The 20,499-nt window shown below is 40.1% G+C and overlaps 1 protein-coding gene and 1 long non-coding RNA gene across 19 annotated transcripts in view; both read right to left on the reverse strand.

Moving 5' to 3' along the window:
- Positions 1-20,499, reverse strand: part of phldb1b (pleckstrin homology-like domain, family B, member 1b) — a 123,996-nt gene that overhangs the window by 57,767 nt on the left and 45,730 nt on the right. The gene's annotated exons all lie outside the window — the stretch shown is intronic.
- Positions 1,052-14,252, reverse strand: LOC116038864. The gene is made up of 3 exons (XR_004102189.2): positions 14,171-14,252; positions 6,076-6,078; positions 1,052-1,062 (listed from the first exon to the last, which is right to left on the reverse strand). It is a non-coding gene; the product is annotated as an uncharacterized LOC116038864 (long non-coding RNA).

Here is a 20,499-nt window from a genome sequence, read left to right on the forward strand (position 1 = left end):
CACCAAAATTAGATACTTATTAGTTGCACTAAAACACACATTTGTATTTGCATTTCAAAATCTAAAGATAGGTTTTCCTTTCTGGGTAGCAGGAAGCTGCATCAGAAGTGTAAATGGATTTTTTAATTAGTAAAATACCCCCAACATCAAATAAGTTTGTGTTCTTCTCTCGCTAATTAAAAATCCCATCAGTTTATCCAGTTGAAATATCTGATGTGCCTCACCCAGACATCCTGCTCCTTCAGGAAATACTTCCAATTAAGGAGATAAGATGCTTCTGAAAATGCGGTTTCAGAACCTATTTAAGCCCACAGTAAACAAAGTGATGACAGACCAAATCTTCTAGTTAAAGGATATTCAGTTTGTTAGGGGTTTGTTGGCAAATGTTCCAGTCGATACAGTCTATGACTCATTTTGGGGTTTACAGGTGGATTGTGATCTCACTGCTATCATCTCAACACTATCAGGTTGATCACATACACTTGCATTTGTTGATGTTAGGGTGTGTTCAGACCAAACACAAAGCGAATTTGCAGACGTGATTACATACAAAGTCAGTGCTAAGACACAAATATGTGTCCACCCAAGTTTAAAAGTTTCAACTTGAAAAATGTGCATGATGCTGTGTAGCGAAAGCCGATCAGCATTGAGATTCACCTGACGTCACCGAAAATGTAGGACAATCTTACTGTCATTGTCTGTGGGCATCCCAAGGTCTATGACTCAGGAATGGTACTGCACAGAGACAGAACAAAAAAAAGAGGGCCTTGAGAAAATGAGTGAAGCCACAGGATTACATGGTAAGTGCTGAAAATATGTATGTTACTTGATTCCAGCCATCGGTTGTACTTTACTACAAACCAAGTTAGCAGTAGCACTAACGTTGTAAAGTGAGTAACGTAAGGGTGAATATTCGCGGGTTGCAAGATACTCCAAAAAACACTACAGTAGCTGCGAGTAACGTGAGGCGAAAATTTGCCCTCACCGCTCTAATCAACTTTGATTACGGCTGCAGCAGGCAGTGAAAAAGCTCCGATAAACTCTGATAGAAAAAGGCAGCAACTAGCTGGTTAACATAGTGAAGCATTAAGCAGGTAAAGAGCCACATATTTCCCTCAGGAGTTGGTGGAGAATTCTCACCATGATTCACTATTATTCAAAGTAGAGCCCTACCAATAAAGGATTTTTAAGGCCGATATCGATACAAACATTTGGTGATTTAAAAATCCGATATTCCAATATATCTGCCGATATTGACCCTTTGCACGTGACGTCATGCTCCACTCGCGCAAATTATGAACGCCATGACGGACGGTAGAAGAGCTATGCTGTAGATGGACGGCAAGCTAAACTCGTACGTTTTCGTTCATGTTTGTGTTCTCACATTCACAATCTGCAGAGTAATCCTCACCAACACAAGCATGCAGAGTAATCGTCACCAACACAAGCATGTGTATGTATTGCCTTTCTGTTTTAAATGAGTGATAAATAAAATGATCCTCAACCAGCTAGCTAGCTGCCGTGCTAACCAGCTGTCCTACTAACAGGTCCAACCCGATGATGACCTGGACATATCCAAAAAATAAAGCCGTTCCCTTGATCATTTAACTTTACACACATACAAAAAATATCGGTTAAATTAAAGATGACATGGCACGGAAAATAGCTTCAAAAAGGCCAAAAAAAAACGAGTTAATTGCGGGTCTGCGGAGCTCCTACCACGGCTAGCTGCAGCTAGCTTTGGACTGCTCGCTAGCTGCTGCCCATCGCGTCGTAATGTCCACCGGTCAAATCTAAACATAGGCTAAACAGCGAATATAATCACAGATAAGAAGATGGCTAGATGTTACAATTATGTGTGGTTACTACACATAAGGGTCGGTATCCAATCCTGCTATCTCCAACTTCTCCAAATACTGCTCTTTGTGAGCACCTACCAGATGCCCTACCTCGACCGATAACGGCACGGCAACTTGTTGTTCAATAGAAGAAGCCATATAAAGCCATAAATATAGTTTATTTAGTGTTATGTATTTCTGCCGTCCGTCATGGCGCCGTCACGTGGTCGTGTGACGTGTTTGCAAAGGGTCAATATATTTAAAAAAAAAAATCCAGAAACGCGTAACAAAACATAAACAGATTTCCCTAACATTAGTTATTTGTAATTATTTAGTGAGTCCTGACTTAAAAATAATATGTTAATGCATGTTTGTTTACTTAAAATCCTTTGAACAAAAACACAATAACAAAAAAATAATCAAAGTGTTGCCAAGAGGGACGTTGTAGAGCGCCCTCTGGTGGACAAACAATGCAGTCACCAACACTCATAACATGGTTTCTTCCGTTTTTATTTTATCGGCCATTATAAATGTCGATACCGATAGTTTGGAAAATGCCTAATATCGGCCGATATCGGCCCGCCGATATATCAGTCGGGCTCTAGTTCAAAGTAAAACACTGTTCACGTGATGGTTGTGTGGTGTTGTCCACCGGTGTGGAAAATAAAAAGAAACTGCTAATGTTGTTTTTGGTTTAAGGTGTCTGTTGTGAGAAGCAGCAGGCACAGAATATTATTAAAGCCATTAGTCAGTGTTGATCCTCACACTGATCAGGCCTGTACATGACACTACCCAACAAACACACTCGGTCTCTATGGTACTATCAATCGCATCCACTTACCATCCTGGCTTGAAATGTCAAAACACAAAATGCGCATAACTAATTCATCCCCTTCAGGTGCCACAAGCTCGATAACAGATAAGCAATCTCATGTTCATCGCTTTCTCAATATAGCACCATTGTCCTGCTGCGATAACGAGGTAAAGGTCTTCCGGCCCAGGCAGAGATAAGATCCCTGTCTGTCGTCAGTGGAGAACACAAGGCATAAGGTAAAGACGGAAACTTCTCCATTACACAAGAGGCTGCGCTGATGTACAAAAAAGCCAGATGCCCTTTTATTTTGAACAGACACACACTGACAGCTTGGGAAGAAACCACCTGATTACATCATGGCGAGTTGTGGCCAAGGACACAACTGAGCGACGATGGAAAATAGATGTTTGTTCAGTTTTAACAAGTGGTGTTACATGCAGGCCATAGACCAGTTTGTCAAGAAAATATATTCCTTTCTGTTTTTTTTCTGTTAATATTATGTACTATCATTTTATTCACACAAACATTTTTAAAGTGCATCCATTATCTATACCCTAGCACACAAGTTAGGACTTCATCCGCTCGCGAAGAATTGCTGATGGTGCTACAGTGGTGGTGCTAAATACCAGTTAAATTGATACTTTCCATTGGTACAATAAATGTCACATGCCAACATGAGCCGTCCAAATGCTGCACTTTGCTTATTTGCATTAGTATTTCTTTTTCACCATCAGTATCTGTATGTGGAGTAAAGAGGCCAGTTTTAAAAATTTCCATCAGCATTCCCTTCAGTGGTTACGACACCGTCCCCAACATAATTTTGGTTGGTATTTTCCACAGTTAAATTCTTTCTGTCGATGTTTGGAAGTCTCGTCAGCGGGAAAATGAGTGAACCATGAGTCTGGTCATGAAAGGGAAAAACAAAAAAGATGCTGAATAGGATATTTGAAAGCAGTCATCAGGATGTTAATGCTGCGGTCTGCAGAGCCACGTCAGCCCAGCCACCGTGTCTTCATGCTCTCCGCTTCAGCAGTCATCCGACTCCTTCACCTAGCTCCTGTTTCCTCTGGATCCTGGCAGCAGCGCTGCTCTCCCTACAGCACACACTCCTACATCTGACTTGCGCTAACATGATCTCCCTGGTGGAGATCAATTCAACCACTTCCAAGGAAAATGCTGGTTAAAAGAATGTAGCTTGAAGTGGTGTGTATCTGACACATCATTGTGGCAAACTCATCTCTCACTCTGAGATCTGGAGGGGTTTGGCGACGGCTCTGTGGCACACTGCGTCAGCATTACTACGCAGTTTTGTCAAACAATGAACTTGTCTGTAAGAGGGTTTGGGAAAACAATGACTAAGGACAGACTGACAGACTAAAGGTGCTTACACACCAACCAGATGGCCGACCGTCGGCAGAAAAGGCAGTCGGACTGATCAGTCGGGTTCCCGAGGTCCAAAAAAATGCCTCAAAACACACTGAGGCGACGTCGACTTGAGCGTACACGTAATACGTCTCCATAGCAGCAGGCGGCGCTGCTCTGTATTGTTTCCCAGAAAATGAAAACCGGCAGCTGATAGGACGAACGCGTCACGTGGGTCTTTTTTTCTCCGGAAATTCACAGCCAGACTGTCATGGCGGCTTGTTCAGAATACGATCTCATATTGTACTAAAATAGTTCACCGAAACGTGTTTCTGAAAACATTTTAAGCGAGAAATAGGCCATGCAGTTGCTGAATCTGTCTTCATTTCAGATCAACAACAGATTTTGAGAGGCTCATCCGCTCGCCATTTCCGGGTGAGTCCCGACTGCCCTGTCTCCGACTGAGCATGTCGGGTCGGCCAAAATGAAGGCCGACGGCTCCTTGGACAGATGGCGGCACGGAACACACCGAACAGACTCGAGTCACCGACCTTGCCAGACGGTCCGACGGCCGATAATCGGCTCTGTGTGTCAGCGCCGTTAGGTTAATAACTGCACTGTAAGAACTGTGGGTTTGCCTAATGATATATTTTTCCAATATGCATTATCGCAATATCATTAGTCAAATTAATCAAATTAAGATCATATATTGATGTTGTTTTATTGTATATGTATTGTATTATTGATTAATATTCCACTGGCTGTCAATTCAAAGCTCTTAACTTAAAAAAGATAGTATTTCAGCCTACATATACATATATATATATATATATATATGTTATGTTCTACCAGATATAGACATGAAAGACAGGAAAGTGAAAATGAACTGACAGGTTGCAGACTAATACGCTGGTTATGCCAGGCTAAGCATTTAGTGCAAAGCACCATTAAAGTACATCCTCAAAGAGCTGTTGGTATGACTCTTGTCTTTTCTTGTCTTGTTTTCTAATACAAAATTCATAGTTGTCTATTAAAATTGATTGAATCACACTCTGCAGTATCATAGCACTTCCTTTTAAATTCACATTAGCTAAAGTAGATAATTCCACAGCATACTGTACACAATATATGCTTACATCTTCACACTCAGGAATTCCTGCCACACATCAATTGCTAAAGCCCAGTTGAATGAAGTTGAAATTTAACCAACTTCCAAAGACTGGTTCTGGTACCAAATGCAACGTAAATTATAGAGTGTGGCCTAGACATACTGGATCTGTAAAGTGTGCTGAGATAACTTATGTTATGATTTGACATTATAAATAAAATTGAATGGAAAAAAATTGAATTAAATGTATTGTAGCAGTGTTTCCCACAGGCTGGGAACTTATTTGTGGTGACCGATGATGCTCCAGGGAGGTGCATTCATGGGCTTCATAGAGACTGGACTCCATACACTATCTGTGAGTATATCTTACCCAGCAGCAACAGCATTGTTCAGTGTGGTGTTACCGTTTGTATGTGTGGACATGCAGGCCACAGTGGTGCGGAGGCTGCTGCAAGCTGATTGATGAGCGGAGACATTTCTCCTCCCCTACACTGTTCTCTCAGCACAAACTGCTGCTGGCATGGCAACTGACACTCACTCACTGACTGAGTCCTCTGCTGGCCCCAAGGGAGCCTGCCCTACACCTCAGCAGCCTAACGGGCCTTGCGTTTGTGTGTGTGTGTGTGTGTGTGTGTGTGTGTGTGTGTGTGTGTGTGTGTGTGTGTGTGTGTGTGTGTGTGTGTGTGTGTGTGTGTGTGTGTGTGACAGGAGAGAGGCCACCAGGGATCAGAACATGATGAGTCAGCATACAGAGACACTGTATTGTCCTCTGACAGAAAATGGCCACTCAAAAAAGTTCACCCATCTTTTTTACATGCAAAAACACCACACATTTGTAAAACTAAAATCTTAATAATTCATTTTGGTGACCTGTTTAAGGCGCCAATCTTGAACTGCATTGTCCCTGGTTCTTCCAGCTGGGGACCTTTGATACATGTCATCTCCTGCCTCACTCTCTCTTCATTTCCTGTCACCTCTCAACTATCAAATACAGACATAAAAATGTCTGAAAAACTTATTTAGGAAAACACATTTTGTCTCAACAGTTTGTGTGGAATAGCTTGGGACAATTGTAAAACTGTAAAACACAGAATGATCATAATTTTATGATTGCACCAAAAGTTCATATACTGCCTTCTATTGGCATCATAGGAAACAAGACTGTCAAATTATGCTTGGGTGAAATAAAACAAAGTGTCCAGTCATAGACAATGACCTCAGCATCTGACAATTCTCTGGGCCGTTCAGCAGACTGAATGAACAATGTTCAAAAGCATCAGCTCCCACTGGACCACAAGGATATTTTTATGCTCTATTAATTTTATGAGGATGAAAACAAACTAAATATGTGTCCCTTCATCAGTGTCTGCAGCTTCAGAACCTGCAGACACTTCTGTCTAAAGCAGTATGTTTATTGGACAAAAGGCAGTCAAGATGCATTACACACTAATTATGGGTGAAGGTCAATGGGTATCGACAAGTGGTTAAAGATGAGGATAAATAGGTGGATTCAGAGAATTATCAGCTAAACAAATCATAGTATGATTGTTTAAGGTTCTGTATGTTTTTGTAATGAAATTAAACCCCATTTGTGACACTATTATGGTCACAATTATTGCAGCAATAGCCAATGTATTGTTTTTATCATTAGTGGCAGAGTCGGCCATTTGCGCACTGGATCAAATCAAAATCAGCCTCTTGTTTACTGTTCACTCACCTAACGCCATATTGGAGCTGTATTAAGTTATTTGGTTACACTTTACTTGAAGGTATCTACATAAGAGTGACATGACACTGTCATGAACATGTCATAAACATTATAAACAAGTCATAAACGTTTATGACATAACGCTTCTTTTAGTAAGTGTCATTCGGTTTTTGTCATGACAAGTTAGGGTTAGGGTTAGAGTTAGGGTTAGGGTTCATGACAGTGTCATGTGTTCATGACAGTGTCATGTCACTCTTATGTAGATACCTTCAAGTAAAGTCTTACCAGTTATTTTCTACTGCTGATTCACATTAAAAGCGTTCAACAAATCAATCAGGACTGAAATCTTCTTTTTTCGACTACGTTTGCATGACCTTGTGCGAATCAATTTATATTGCTCCTAATTTTCTTTTCTTTATAATCGCCGGTCCTAAAATGTATCTCAACATTTAACATTGTTGAATAGTTGCCCATTTACTGACACTTAGCAATTATTCACACATCATGACATTTTCAAGAAAAACAGGCAGTAAATACAGGGAAACTGACCTTTAAAAAAGGTTTTCAATATATTAAAAAAAAATAATAATTTATGGTTGAATCACAATGCAAAGCCAAAGTCATTAGCATCAATTCATGGGCTGCAGCTCAACATATGACATTTTTCCTAATTTTCCTAAGTGAAACGCTGTCGTTAAATTCCATTACTGGCAGTCTCTTGATGCAAATTAGTACTCATCAATTCAGCCATTACAACACCACGCAGCTACTTATCATGATGGATCCTCCCGCAGCGAGGAGACACACTTTAGGGAGTGTCAGACAATAGATCTCAACAAAATAAGTGTAGATTTATGGTCCTGTGAGACACGGAGTATTTATCCAGGTCTTTGGAAGGGTTCATGATATGGAGATGCTCTAAACAGCCCATGTATCTTGCTCAGTGGGGAGAGTTAGGATCATAAGTCATGTAGTTACTCCTTATAGAGCACCCACACAGTGTTGACACAGAGAAACTGCAGTGATTAATTTTGCAATTACAGGAATGTATTGTAATTTAATGGACACACTTGGTGTGAAGTCAATAAACTGGATATGACCGTATAAAGGGAGGTCTGCTGGGACATTTCCAGCTGCAACAAAATTTAAGATCACCAAATAAAATGTTCTAGAAGGAGCAGACAGGATAGGAGCTTGTCAATAGATTATCTCAACTGTTTATGGAAACGACGTCTGTTTCTGGTCTCAAACACCAGTCTCCACCCAAACAATGTTTTTTTTTTTTCTCCCAACATTTCTCCAACATTTAACAGATCTGCTGCAGACGTGCCATTCTCATATTAAACAGACTGCTGGGCGGGGGCGTTTAATGAGACCAGAGAGATGCCAAACCCTAACCACGCAGAGAAATTAACCACACCTCAAAGCACTAAGTCCTTTATTTAGACTGGAAGGGCTCTAAGTGAAAGATGTTTGGGATGAGTCTATTTTTCTGGCATGCCTGAATGCTCAACACATTTATGACTTAATCTTCCTACCAAATACATAACACAACTCAATATTTGTCAGTTAATATACCCTTAGCTGTCCAAACATCACTTATTTAGCAGTGACTTGTGGTGATGACGTACAATACTGTAACAAACAAAACTCCAACATACATTCTTTCCCTATACCCTATCAAGCATCTCCCTAGGTGGCCTGGGCGAGCTCTGGCTTTAACTTGTGAGGTCTCGTCTCTAAATGTCACGTTCTTTACGGTGATCAGTCATCATAGGAGCTAATCAGCTAAGGTGACAGGGAAAGGGACCCCAGTGGGAGGGGGGGGGGGGGGGGAGCTCTCTGGTGATCAACTTTCCCCCACGGCAGGGAGGGTGGTCTCTTTGGCATTTGGAAATTAAGTTTCAAAACTTGCAGCTAGCTGTAAACCTTGGTTTCAATGAGGGAATGCAAACAAGCTACTTTGGGGTAAATGAAGGACAAATGATGAAACATACACTCTGGGTTTGATTTAGATTCATGCAGATTCAGATCTGCATGTTGAAGCTGTTTCTATTCACCCTTTTAATGCTGAAACTGGCAATTCTGGCCCCTGCGGGTACACAGATTGATTTACTGAAAGTATAGGCTTCTTTCTCCTTCCCATCAGCATGATGAAAAATTAAGATATGGATCTTGGTTTTTCTGCACCTTTAGTTAAAGCAGCATTAATTGATTTTCAGTCATTTGGGGGCAAAAGGAACACAACATTAAAATAGTATCACCAATCAAGTCCAATATTCCCTTTTCTTTTAGGTCTGCTTTGGTCTCCATCAACTCCTGTGAAAAAAATATCTGTCTCTGTAGCTGCTATATGCTCCACTATATTCACCAGTCAGTCGCTGACTTTGTCTGTCTGCTGTTTGTTGCTCAGCAGGTAGCAACAGAGGGTTTATCAGAGCTTTTTCGCTGAAAACAGCTGCTGGCTGCAGCTAGAAACAAGGTAAATGAGAGCCGTGAGGCTGAACCAAAACATAAATTTGCAACCAAAACAATGAGCTGAAAGAAGCTAAAACGCTCTGTAGAACTGCAAAGTCAGGTGATAATTCTCGGTGGGTTTGTCACTATGAGTGACCCCATTCACATTACACAGTCATTTGATCCACAGTTTATACAAGGATATTGAATAGTGCAGCTTTAAAGTATCTCTTAAAGCTTTTTTAATGACAGGCCAAGTGCTTTTTTCTCAGCTCAAAAACATCCCTATAGTATTTTACGGTGTTATCATGTGTTAGTGTCTGGCCAATATATTTAACAGAACACATGCTCAAAGTAAGAAAAACTATTACACCAAGACAAATGATTCACAGGGTCTCTATTAAACTCAACACATTTATATAACGTCTTATTGCTACAGTAAATTCATGGTGTTGTGCCTCTGCCTCTGACAGTCTCTTGAAAAAGATCTTACACAACAGCACACATACTGACTGCATTGTTCTAAAAATCCATCAGGCTTTTTTAAAATCCCAATGAAATGTCACTTCATTAGCTACTTTTCCATGATATTATTTGTAAAACTACTTCTCAAGAAATGTAAAAGAATCTAGAAAATTCATTTTACATCCAAGTCCAATTACTTTTACTGAAAATCTGTTTTCTATCTGAAGGTTATCACATGGTGCACTAAGAGGCATAAATACAAATTAAAACCAACAAAACCATGAGAGATTTTTGAGAGATCCTGCTCGCCCAATTAATTCAAACTATATTTCCCTCCCATAGATCTGGTTTACCCATCATTATACCATTATACACAGAACTTAAAGAGGTAATCCAGCAATTTAGTAATGTAATTTCAAGTTCAAGTTTGGGGAGTCAAAAGAGAAAGATTTATAAAAAAAATAAAATAAAAAAAATCTAAGTAAATATGGAAGCAGCAGAGGTGGAAAACTTCTGACCTCTAGGCGTTAAAATGGGTCAATCTCCAAAAACAGGATCCTACTAGAGGTGCAACGATGAATCGATGAATCAATTAGTTGTCAACTATTAAATTAATCGCCAACTATTTTGATAATCGATTAATCGTTTGAGTCATTTTGTTATTAAAAAAAATAAGATTTCTCTGATTCCAGCTTGTTAAATGTGAATATCTTCTAGTTTCTTCTCTCCTTTGTGACAGTAAACTGAATATCTTTGAGTTTTGGACAAAACAAGACATTTGAGGACGTCCTCTTAGGCTTTGGGAAACACTGATCCACATTTTTCACCATGTTTTGACATTTTTATAGATCAAACAACTAATCGATTAATCGAGAAAATAATCGACAGATTAATCGACTATGAAAATAATCGTTAGTTGCAGCCCTAGATCCTACATTTCCCATGATGCAGCTCTTTATACAACAGACTGAGTGATACTCCTCATGGCGAGTAAACTGAAATTGATGTGTAAAATTAGCCGTGATTTGGATCCGTGCTGTTACTGCTTGCTTTCATGTGCAGCAGTAAAATATCAGCTCCACATCTGGCCTGACCTGGTTGGCTTTAGTTATTTAAAGCATGAAGTATATCTTCTTCTTCTCTTCCCTTCACTCCTTGATAAGAACCCTCTGACCTGGGATAAGCATGTCAGGATTCTTCCAAGAACCAGCGGTTCAGGTTTGCTCCAAGGCTGAGCTCAGCAAAACCAGCTGCGGTAGAAACTGAGAACCGTTTAATCAATGGCTGTGCTTCCAACACTGTCCAACAGGAAAATATGACACATTGCCACTTTTATAAGTATAACTATGTCATATAGGAAAGGACAGGAAGTATTGGTTAGAGGGATTGACATTACAGACTGTGTGTGTGTGTGTGTGTGTGTGTGTGTGTGTGTGTGTGTGTGTGTGTGTGTGTGTGTGCCCTGTGAAATCCCCCCCAGGTAATCAGTTAGATTGATTCCCTGACTGAAGTGAGAGAGAGAACAATTTCTCCCTCAACACCCCAGGAACGATTCGTCTAATCACTGCCTTCATCACACTGAGTGCACTCCGAGTATTACTGCAACAACAGCATCTTTCAGCCCCACACTGTGCTCCAGAGCGGCTCCACTTCAACTAAGAAACAACCAAGCCTGCTTTAAAGGTGCTACATTGAAGGATTTGTGGGCTATCGTTCATTATGTCATGTTATCAAACCCTTCTATCTGCATAGAGCTTTCCATATGGCACATCTTCAGGAGTGAGGACACACAAAGATCATCACTACCTTCCCACAAGGACACTATAACCCCCATTCTCTAATAACAGTGCACCTAAGTGGATTATAGAGCACATACTGTAATGCAAACAAGGATTGATACAGATTGAGTCAAGGTGAAAATCTATATATATATATATATATATATATATATATATATATATATTACTTGTTAGTTGGCAAAATCAAAAGCAAAAAGTCCTTTAACATTTTATCCTTACAGGTGCACTTTAAAAAACTATATATTATGTATAAGATGTATACTAATGAAAATAACCGTTATACATTTAAGAAGCTGGAACCAGTAAATGTTTTTGGCATTTTTGCATGATAAATTACTCAAACAAAAAAATGTATTATTAATATGTTGGGGGTTAATTAGCTGTCAATTAACCAATCAATTAATTGACAAATGGTTTCAGCCCTAAACATGAACTCCAAGAAACGCATCACATTTTCAGAGATTAAAAAGCAGACATATAAAATGATAAAGGTGGTGGTGATGGTGCAGTGGATATGACACATGCCTTTGGTGTGGGAGATCTGGGTTCAATTCCCACTGCGATACATCAACCACTGTGTCCCTGAGCAAGACACTTAACCCCTAGTTGCTCCAGAGGTGTGAGACCTTGGATATATAGCAACTGTAAGTCTCTTTGGATAAAAGCGTCAGCTAAATGACAATGTAATAATGTTGTTAATTTTATGTGCATACTTTATTATTTTAAAACTGATTACTGTATTTTATTCATTTAGTTCTAGCCGTGGTGGTATTATTCACTGATGCACTAGTGAAATTAGGCCTTGTAAAAAATAAGGATTTTGAAGAAGAATCACGCAGTGTTTTCCCAAGGTTTGTCGAAGACTAAGATGTGACGTTTATTATATGAAGAAATATGCAATTTCACATCATTTTGGACCATTATTATTACCACCATATTTGTGCCTGACAGGTTGGAAAAGCTAGAGAAGATAATAAATAACTAAAAATCAAAAAGCTTAAAGACAAAACTTCCTTCCCACTGGGAACTACAATCTTTATATCTGAGGAAAGTCAGTTAGTTAGTTTTAATGCTTAGTTTTGATGATTTCACATTCATTCGGCTTAGGCGGTGCCCAAAATGGCTTGGGTGCTGCACCTAAGCATTATAATGGTAGGGAAAACCATGGAATGTGCTCTTACTTACTTACCAAAGTCAGGTCATTTTAAAAAGTATATCTGTAGAATAGGTACTTAAATGTGGGTATGGTATTGACACCAGTGTAGAAAAATGTCAAACCTCTTGATTGGCTCTCCTCATTAAAGGATTACTGAAATCCATCAAGTTAATTCAGTATGGAGCATTTAAACTGAAAAGCCTCCACTCAGCAGGTTAATTAATTAATTAAAAAAAGCTGCTTTTAGCAGCTAAATAGGACTAGTGACTACTGAGTCTTCTGCATGCAAGATTTACGTCTTTAAATGAATTCACTAAATAAGCATTGTTTCTTTAAACTACATTTATACAGTTTAAAGAAAAAAATGCTTATTTAGTCTAGGTCTATATTACAAAAATAGAAAAAAAGATTTTCAGAAAGCATCTATTAAAAAACTATTTATTTAAGACCAGAGCCGACAGGACTGATAATTGTAAACCCTTGTGAGTATTCCTTTGGGACAACTCAGGCCAAACAGCGTTAATGCCAAATCATGCCTCAGGGATATTGTGGCATTAAGAGGAGAGGTGGTTAGCAGCCCTGGTCTGTTCAACCTATCTGGCATGTGTCTGCGGATGAAATATTCCATCATTTCTCTAATAACATCTCTGTGTTTTTCTTCCATCACTCTGGTATGACCACATTAAATCTTTCCAGTGTGTCGGCTTAGCCTCAAGTACATTTCCCAAAAGATTAGATCAGAGCAACCAGAGGTGGTCAGAGCGAGAACACTTCACATACTACCAGAGTGAGTTCATGCAGAGTCAGGAGAGTTTATTAAAGTGTTGCTCACACTTATCATGATATGAGAAAGAAAGGCTGGTACAGCTCGTGACAGTGTCTTGACTGTGTGGAGTAGCACATCAACACTGTCTCTTCCAATCCAGCTCGTGACTGCTGTCACATGTTATTCCCTCTGCACCATGCTGCCTGACAGATGCTGTGAAAACGTTTCATCTCATGCAGACATGTTCACAGGACTCCTGCCATCCAGACACCAGAGGAAATCGGACATTCAAAAAGGAAGAAAATAGGAAGAATATTGGTATTTAAGCACTGTATGCAGTACTGAAGTTTCCATTATTGGATTTTCTTTTGATGAGGTTTCTGTTGTTTGCACTCTTTTTCTTTCTGGTCAAGTTTAGTGGTTATCACCAGTAATCCCAACTAGCTAGTCCTTCTGTTTATTTAAATAAGAACAATCATGAACCACAGCATTAGTCCCAGGAAAAATATACTAGATTCTGAGGGTTGTGGATATCAAAGGGCTAGCCTATGATTTTAATCCGTTTTGTTAGAGCAAGTGGTGCACTAACTTCCTATTTGTTATTTCTAGGGCTGGTCCGAATACCATTTTTTGAGCTTCGAAGCTTCGGTAGTAATGAGCATCGAATATTCTAAGCTTCGGAGAGAGGGGGCTAAACATATTATTATCTCTAATAAAGGCAGGAATCTCTATGTGTCTCTCTGTTTGTTTGCATTTTGATTATTTTGAGAACCTTTCATCCAAACGACTTCACAAGGGAGTGCAGGCTGGGCTACAGTAGGCTACGTTTTTACTGTTCGTCATTAACTGCCGTAGCCTATTCGCAAGTCACGTTATTTTCCATGAAAATTAAGTGCACATTTTTATCACGTGTAAATGGCGGATAAAAGCAGCTCGTTCTACTTACAGAACTCAGGTGATTTCTCAAGCTTGATGTGCTGTTGTGGTAGGCCAGTTTCAAATTGCATATTTGACACTCTGCCTTTGTCTTGTCCTCACTTATTTTAAAGGTCTCCCACACAGATGAAGTCTTCGGCATTTTTGTCTTCCTTTTTGCTGAATCGTGACGGTAATGACGTTCAACTCATGGCCGTTTTAACTGGGGCATGTGACGTGACGTCCCAGTAAAATCTCAAAGTCTCCTATATTTCGCAGTAGATTAATTTAGATTGATAATAACGGGTAAAAAGGATAATACATTTTGTTTCTATTATTTTATTTTCCACAATGTCAAAGCAACGCAGCTTAACCCAAAATACAAGCTCAGGCATGCACTTCTGTCCATGCAAACTGCGCTGTTCTGCGCTCTAGCCAGAGAATACTCCCGTTGCAGGAACAAAATATACAAATATATACAGAAGCAAATATATTTATTAAGTATAACGAGGTTGGATTGTCCATCCTATTAAAATGGCTAGGCTATATAAGAAAATTGTAAAAGAGAGTATTATATTTTGAACATATTCAAGCGCGAATGAGAACCGTTTGGAGGGGCATGCCAGGTTGTGCAAAAAAAACAAAACAAAAAAAGAAATTCTAATTTTCAAATCGAATACCAACCCACCGAACGAATATTCGAATATTCGGGTCAAGCCCTAGTTATTTCCATCTCTTAAAGAGTGGAACGCTGCCAACAGAGATCAACTTAGGTAGCCTGGCGCCTAGTCTATATCCACGATGTTCCACTTCTGGGATTGCTCCAATGGCTGGATGTCTGTTACCTTACACTTTCTTTGTGTTGGAATTTTAAACTCTGGTCGCTTTATGAGGACTATGGTTAACTGCTCCTCAGATCTCTGCAGGGTAAATCCAGACAGCTAGCTAGACTATCTGTCCAATCCGAGTTTTCTGTTGCACGACTAAAACAACTTTTGAACGAACACGTTCCACCAAAACAAGTTCCTTTCCAAGGTTAATTTGCAGCAGCACCGTGGCCCTGTCCAGTGCTTAGCGCCACCCAAGACGATTGTGATTGGTTTAAAGAAATGTCAATAAACCAGAGCATTTTCTCCCATCCCGGAATGCTGGACTAGCCAGACTTTCCTCCGCAGCTTTGGAGGAAGGTCTGCCAAAGCGAGACTACCTGGCTCCAGACCACACATTTTTGTTTTTTTTTCAGCGATTCAGACAGGTCTGTTGTTGTGTTCATTGATGGCTGTTTTCTACAGATGGAAATCAACTGAACCAATCAAAGCTTTGTAGGTGGGATTGGGAATGGGGACATCATCTCCGGTGCCAGAGCCAGTAAGGGTTGTTGTAAGTCGACTTACAGAAATAACAGCCCTAAATCGGCACTAATTTATCAACATAAACGTTAACTGCTGTAAGTAACCGCTACAATACCTCTGCTTCGACTGAAGATTTCGTTGACTGGACAAATAGGTTAGTCAAACAGAAATCTGCAAACATGAGCACACAACAATTCAGCATATCTTTAAAGGTCCCATGGCATGAAAAGTTCCCCCAGCCTGCCTATGGTCCCCCAGTGGCTAGAAATGGTGATAGGTGTAAACTGAGCCCTGGGTATCCTGCTCTGCCTTTGAGAAAATGAAAGCTCAGATGGGCCGATCTGGAATCTTCCCTATATGTTGTCATAAGGGGAAAGGTTACCTCCCCCTTTCTCTGCTTTGCCCATGGCAAGTTGGTCAAGGCCACACCCCCACCCTGCACCTTGCTCCCCCCCTCTCTCCTCCTCAATAGCATTTAAAGCTACAGACACAGAAATGGCCCATCCTAAGTAAAGCTCATTGTGGGACTGGCTCTAGTGGCTGTAATTCTGCACCAAGGCTGAATTTAGGGAAAGAGACTTCAGATACAGTATTAGGGGATCACTAAGGTCTATATAAAAGCACCCAAAAAGCAGCATGTTATAGGACCTTTAAGGCTACATCACACTTGCCACCACAAGTGGTAAAAACAGGATAATGGAACACTGAATTTCCCTTAATATCCAAAGATTATCTTCAGTCACTTGCTTTCATGATTAGGTAACATGACTGATAGCAAGTTAATGCGCACACGCAGGAAACAACAAACCATCTCCTGATGAGGAATGTTGTGTTTACTTCTGGAATTATTTTTTTGAAGCCAATGAAATGTTTTTCTGTGAGAGAAGAATCATTAAAACCATGAAGCAATGACTTTGTAAAATCTCACAGCAATATTTAACACATCATTTTAATATATCTAAACGAGCTTACAATATAGTCTAAAGTTATTTACAGCATAAAGTACAGTCTGCTCTTCTAAAAAAGCTCAGAGGAAATCTAAAAGGTGCAGTTTGGTATAGAGCTATATATGGAAAAATATCAAACATCACAATATTTGTGACCAAATACATCAATGTCGATATTGCAGCAATATTGTAGGATTGACTATTGGTGCTTTCACAAAATAGTTATATATATAGTATATAGTAATAGAGTTTTGATAAATAATTACCAATAATGTGGATATAATGACTAAGTGGGTAAAGACAAATAATTAAAAGCTAGTAAGTCTGGTAAGTTCAGAAAATTACTTCACTTTACTTTAATGCAGCCTTTAAAACCAGGAAAAGACAACACTTGTGTCATATCATGATACTACCATATCCAAAATTTAAGACGATATCTAGCCTCATATATCGATGTCGATATAATATTGATATATTGCCCAGCCTTAGTTTGGTATTATAAAGCTTTCCACTTGATACCATGATGAGAGCACTACACATACCAGCAGCAGTACTGACTGTGATTCACAGCAGAAAATCCCCGAAGCTATACATTCATGAAGCTTCGCTACACTTTACTCCACTCATCCTGTCAGCCAAAATGCATTCTCTTTGCCAAGTCTCTGTAGTTTCTGCAACTTTTAACTTACTATCAGCTAACTATGAGGAGAAACTTAGGTTATTTAGTGATTTTACTGTTGTGCGCAACAAACAAAGGCATCGCTACTAAACCACAAGCATGGGACGTCACTAAAGCGAAGAGGAGCTGCAGACAAAAGAAATGCCCAAAACTATGGCTGACAGTTGCTATGGAAAGCTGATGGTTTACAGCCTCAGCAAAGGCCAGGGAGTCAAACCCACCAGTTAATCAATGACTGCCTTTCGCCGAGCCAGGGGCCATCAAACACAGAAGCACATACCAGAGGAAGATACGGTACTGGGTTGAAAGGAGAACACAGGGAGGAGAAGGAGAGGTCTAATCCTGCATTCCCATCATGTGGGAATAACCGTCTGAACAAATAAAAGGTTGGAAGAAATGACTTGGAAGAAGTGATAACAAGTTCAAACCAGTCCGACGCCAGCGAGATGCCAGGATGGAAAATATGTGGAGACTTTTGAGTTTATGTTATGCAGCAAATTCAGTTAGCATGTGGGTCACATACAAAAATCCAGTAAATAGGTTGTGTCCTATTATCACATTTTACAAACTGTGCTCATAGCATTACATATGGAACAAAAATATGCATTTTGTATCTTGTTGGAATGGTTTGAAAATAATCTATCATTCCTGATACTGGAATATATATTTCTGATTGATTTTTTTGTCACTTAATTTGCGAAATCACCATCAATACCTGAGGTCCCATGTAACATTTACCACATCAAAGCTGTTAAGGTTCAGAGGTATTTTCAACAAGGAAGCTCATATTTACGATCCCAGATCTGTAGTGTCTAATGTTAAGAACTGTTAATAGTACTACTAACAATAGTACTACAACAAGAATATGTAAGCATGCGACAAATCAAAGTTGTGATAAAAGGGTTCCAAGTGTTCTGAAACTCAAAACCAACCTAAACCAAGAAAGACTTTATTTATCCAAATCAACTCTTTAAAAAAAGTGCAACATTTTCAGACTCAAAACAGTTAAAGCTGCCATCTAGCAATTTAGTATTGTACTTCCATAAAGTTGGGGTACTCACAAGAGACATCTTTAAAAAAGAATGGTCAAAATCAAAGCAGCAGAAAAAATCCTGAATCCTATATATCCCATAATGCAACCAGTTAGGTTTATCTTTCAATATACTCCCTTGAGAGCCACAGGAGACATCATACAACTATTTTCACAGTCTAAATAGTACTCATCCTGACAAGTACACTGAACTTCATGTGTAAAACGTGCCCCTCTAAAACACTGAATCAGACCCCGCTGGTCACAGCATCCACATCACTAAGAGCAGATGTACTGCAGTATCCAGCAGGCTGTCAGCTGCTGTCTCTAGTAGATACTCATCACAGTAACGTGTTGGAGGCTGGTTACCGCTTGTCCGAACAGATGTTCCTTGCCCCCCCTCCTTTTCTCAGAACAACTAAAGCCAATCCCCTGCTGTTAAACATGCTCCCAGAGGCAGATGGCTGCCGACCTGAGCATCAATAAATATTAAACCAATCTACTGATCTACACGTGGTTTAGAGGAGGGCTGTTGCTCAAAGTGGCCTAACCTGTATTTGTCCGTGCTGATACCAGTCTTTCTAAGCAGATCAGCCATCCAGGACAGATCCACATTTAATATTTTTCTTCAATGTACTCTTTGTTCATGTAATTATAAAATCCAGTGTTTGCACTGTTAGTCATTGGCCCAATCCCAAAGTGAGCCCTGAGGACTAAGGACTCACAGACTTAATTGATCTCAGGTGCTAAGTGAGTGAGTGTGTGAGGCCACATGGACTCAGATAGGTATAAATGGGATTGGGACAGCACTTCACGAGATCACGTTACCTTGGCGACGTTTAATAACAAAGATGATGCTGACACTTGCCGGTTTGGGAATTTTCATTTTAAGTTTGTTGTTTTCCACACGGCCAAGGCACAGGAGACGGCTGCCTGATTCCAAATTTCTTCAAACTCTTGTTTTACAAGCTGGACAACAGGTTGGTCTGTGTTCCGTGGTCGTGTGTCGTGCTGTTGTTTACCTTTGTAATTCCCGGATTTCCCTATGGTCTCCGCAGTAAACGTCACAATGCTTTGAACTCTGGGTAATTCCCTTTGGTGAAGTCTGCATCGATGCAGACTCACGGAAAGGGCTCGGTAAGTGTGTACTCAAACCCTCACGCCCTTTGAAATTCGACATTGGGACAACCCTAAGCCCTTACGAATTTCGCGACAACGCACACAAAGTCTGTGAGTCTGTGAGTCCGGACTTTGAGATTGGGCCATTCAGTCACAGCATGCCACTGACTCCGTTTTGAGTGCCGCACCAATCCCTGGTGTCATTTAAATTGATTTAGAAATGATACCCTGAGTTGAGGTATTGGAATATCTGAATATGTCAGCATTGCCTTGACATTAAGTACATCTTATATAATTTATCTGTGGCACCTTCCCTAATTTTGGATCTGTTGGAAGATAAGACACAATGTTTTATTTCAGGAAAACTCAAGGACATGTACTTTAAATCAAAATGTGCTGAGAGAAGTATGGGTAGATACAAAAATACGCGTGTTGTCTTTTGCTACTGGTACTCCACGCAAGCTTGTCCTGGCATGCTTGGGTTATATTCATGAATACATATTAACCATTTAGAAAAATCTGATATTGTAAGCAGCGTGAATTCAGCACAAATACCTCCTGTGTGAACACAGCCTTGGTCTCAAGGCACTGGTGTATTTGTAGTGTTTAACCACGGCCTCATTTGGACACATTGCCTGGACCTCGATGTAGTCTGAGGATGTACGGTCAAAGACTGTGTCAACAACAACATGCAGGAACACACACACTGGCCCAGCTGCTACAAACTCCTTTCCTCTCCCTCTGTGCTAAGATGCACCCACACATGTCTGACCTGTGCTGTGGGCCCACTGGGAGCCCACATCACATTCACAGCAGCCAGATGACTGTTTGCAGAGGGTCTTCTCTCGGACTCCTCACATCCTTTCTTTACAATGGGGTCAACACAATGTGTCAGAGATGACAGATGTTGAGGAGGTGTGGTGTAGGAGAGAGAATGACCACACTTGTAGAGTAATGTGGTGTTGAACAATGGCTCAGCGAGAA

This window comes from Sander lucioperca, chromosome 5 (genome assembly GCF_008315115.2).
Source record: "Sander lucioperca isolate FBNREF2018 chromosome 5, SLUC_FBN_1.2, whole genome shotgun sequence".
NCBI classification, from domain to species: Eukaryota; Metazoa; Chordata; class Actinopteri; order Perciformes; family Percidae; genus Sander; species Sander lucioperca.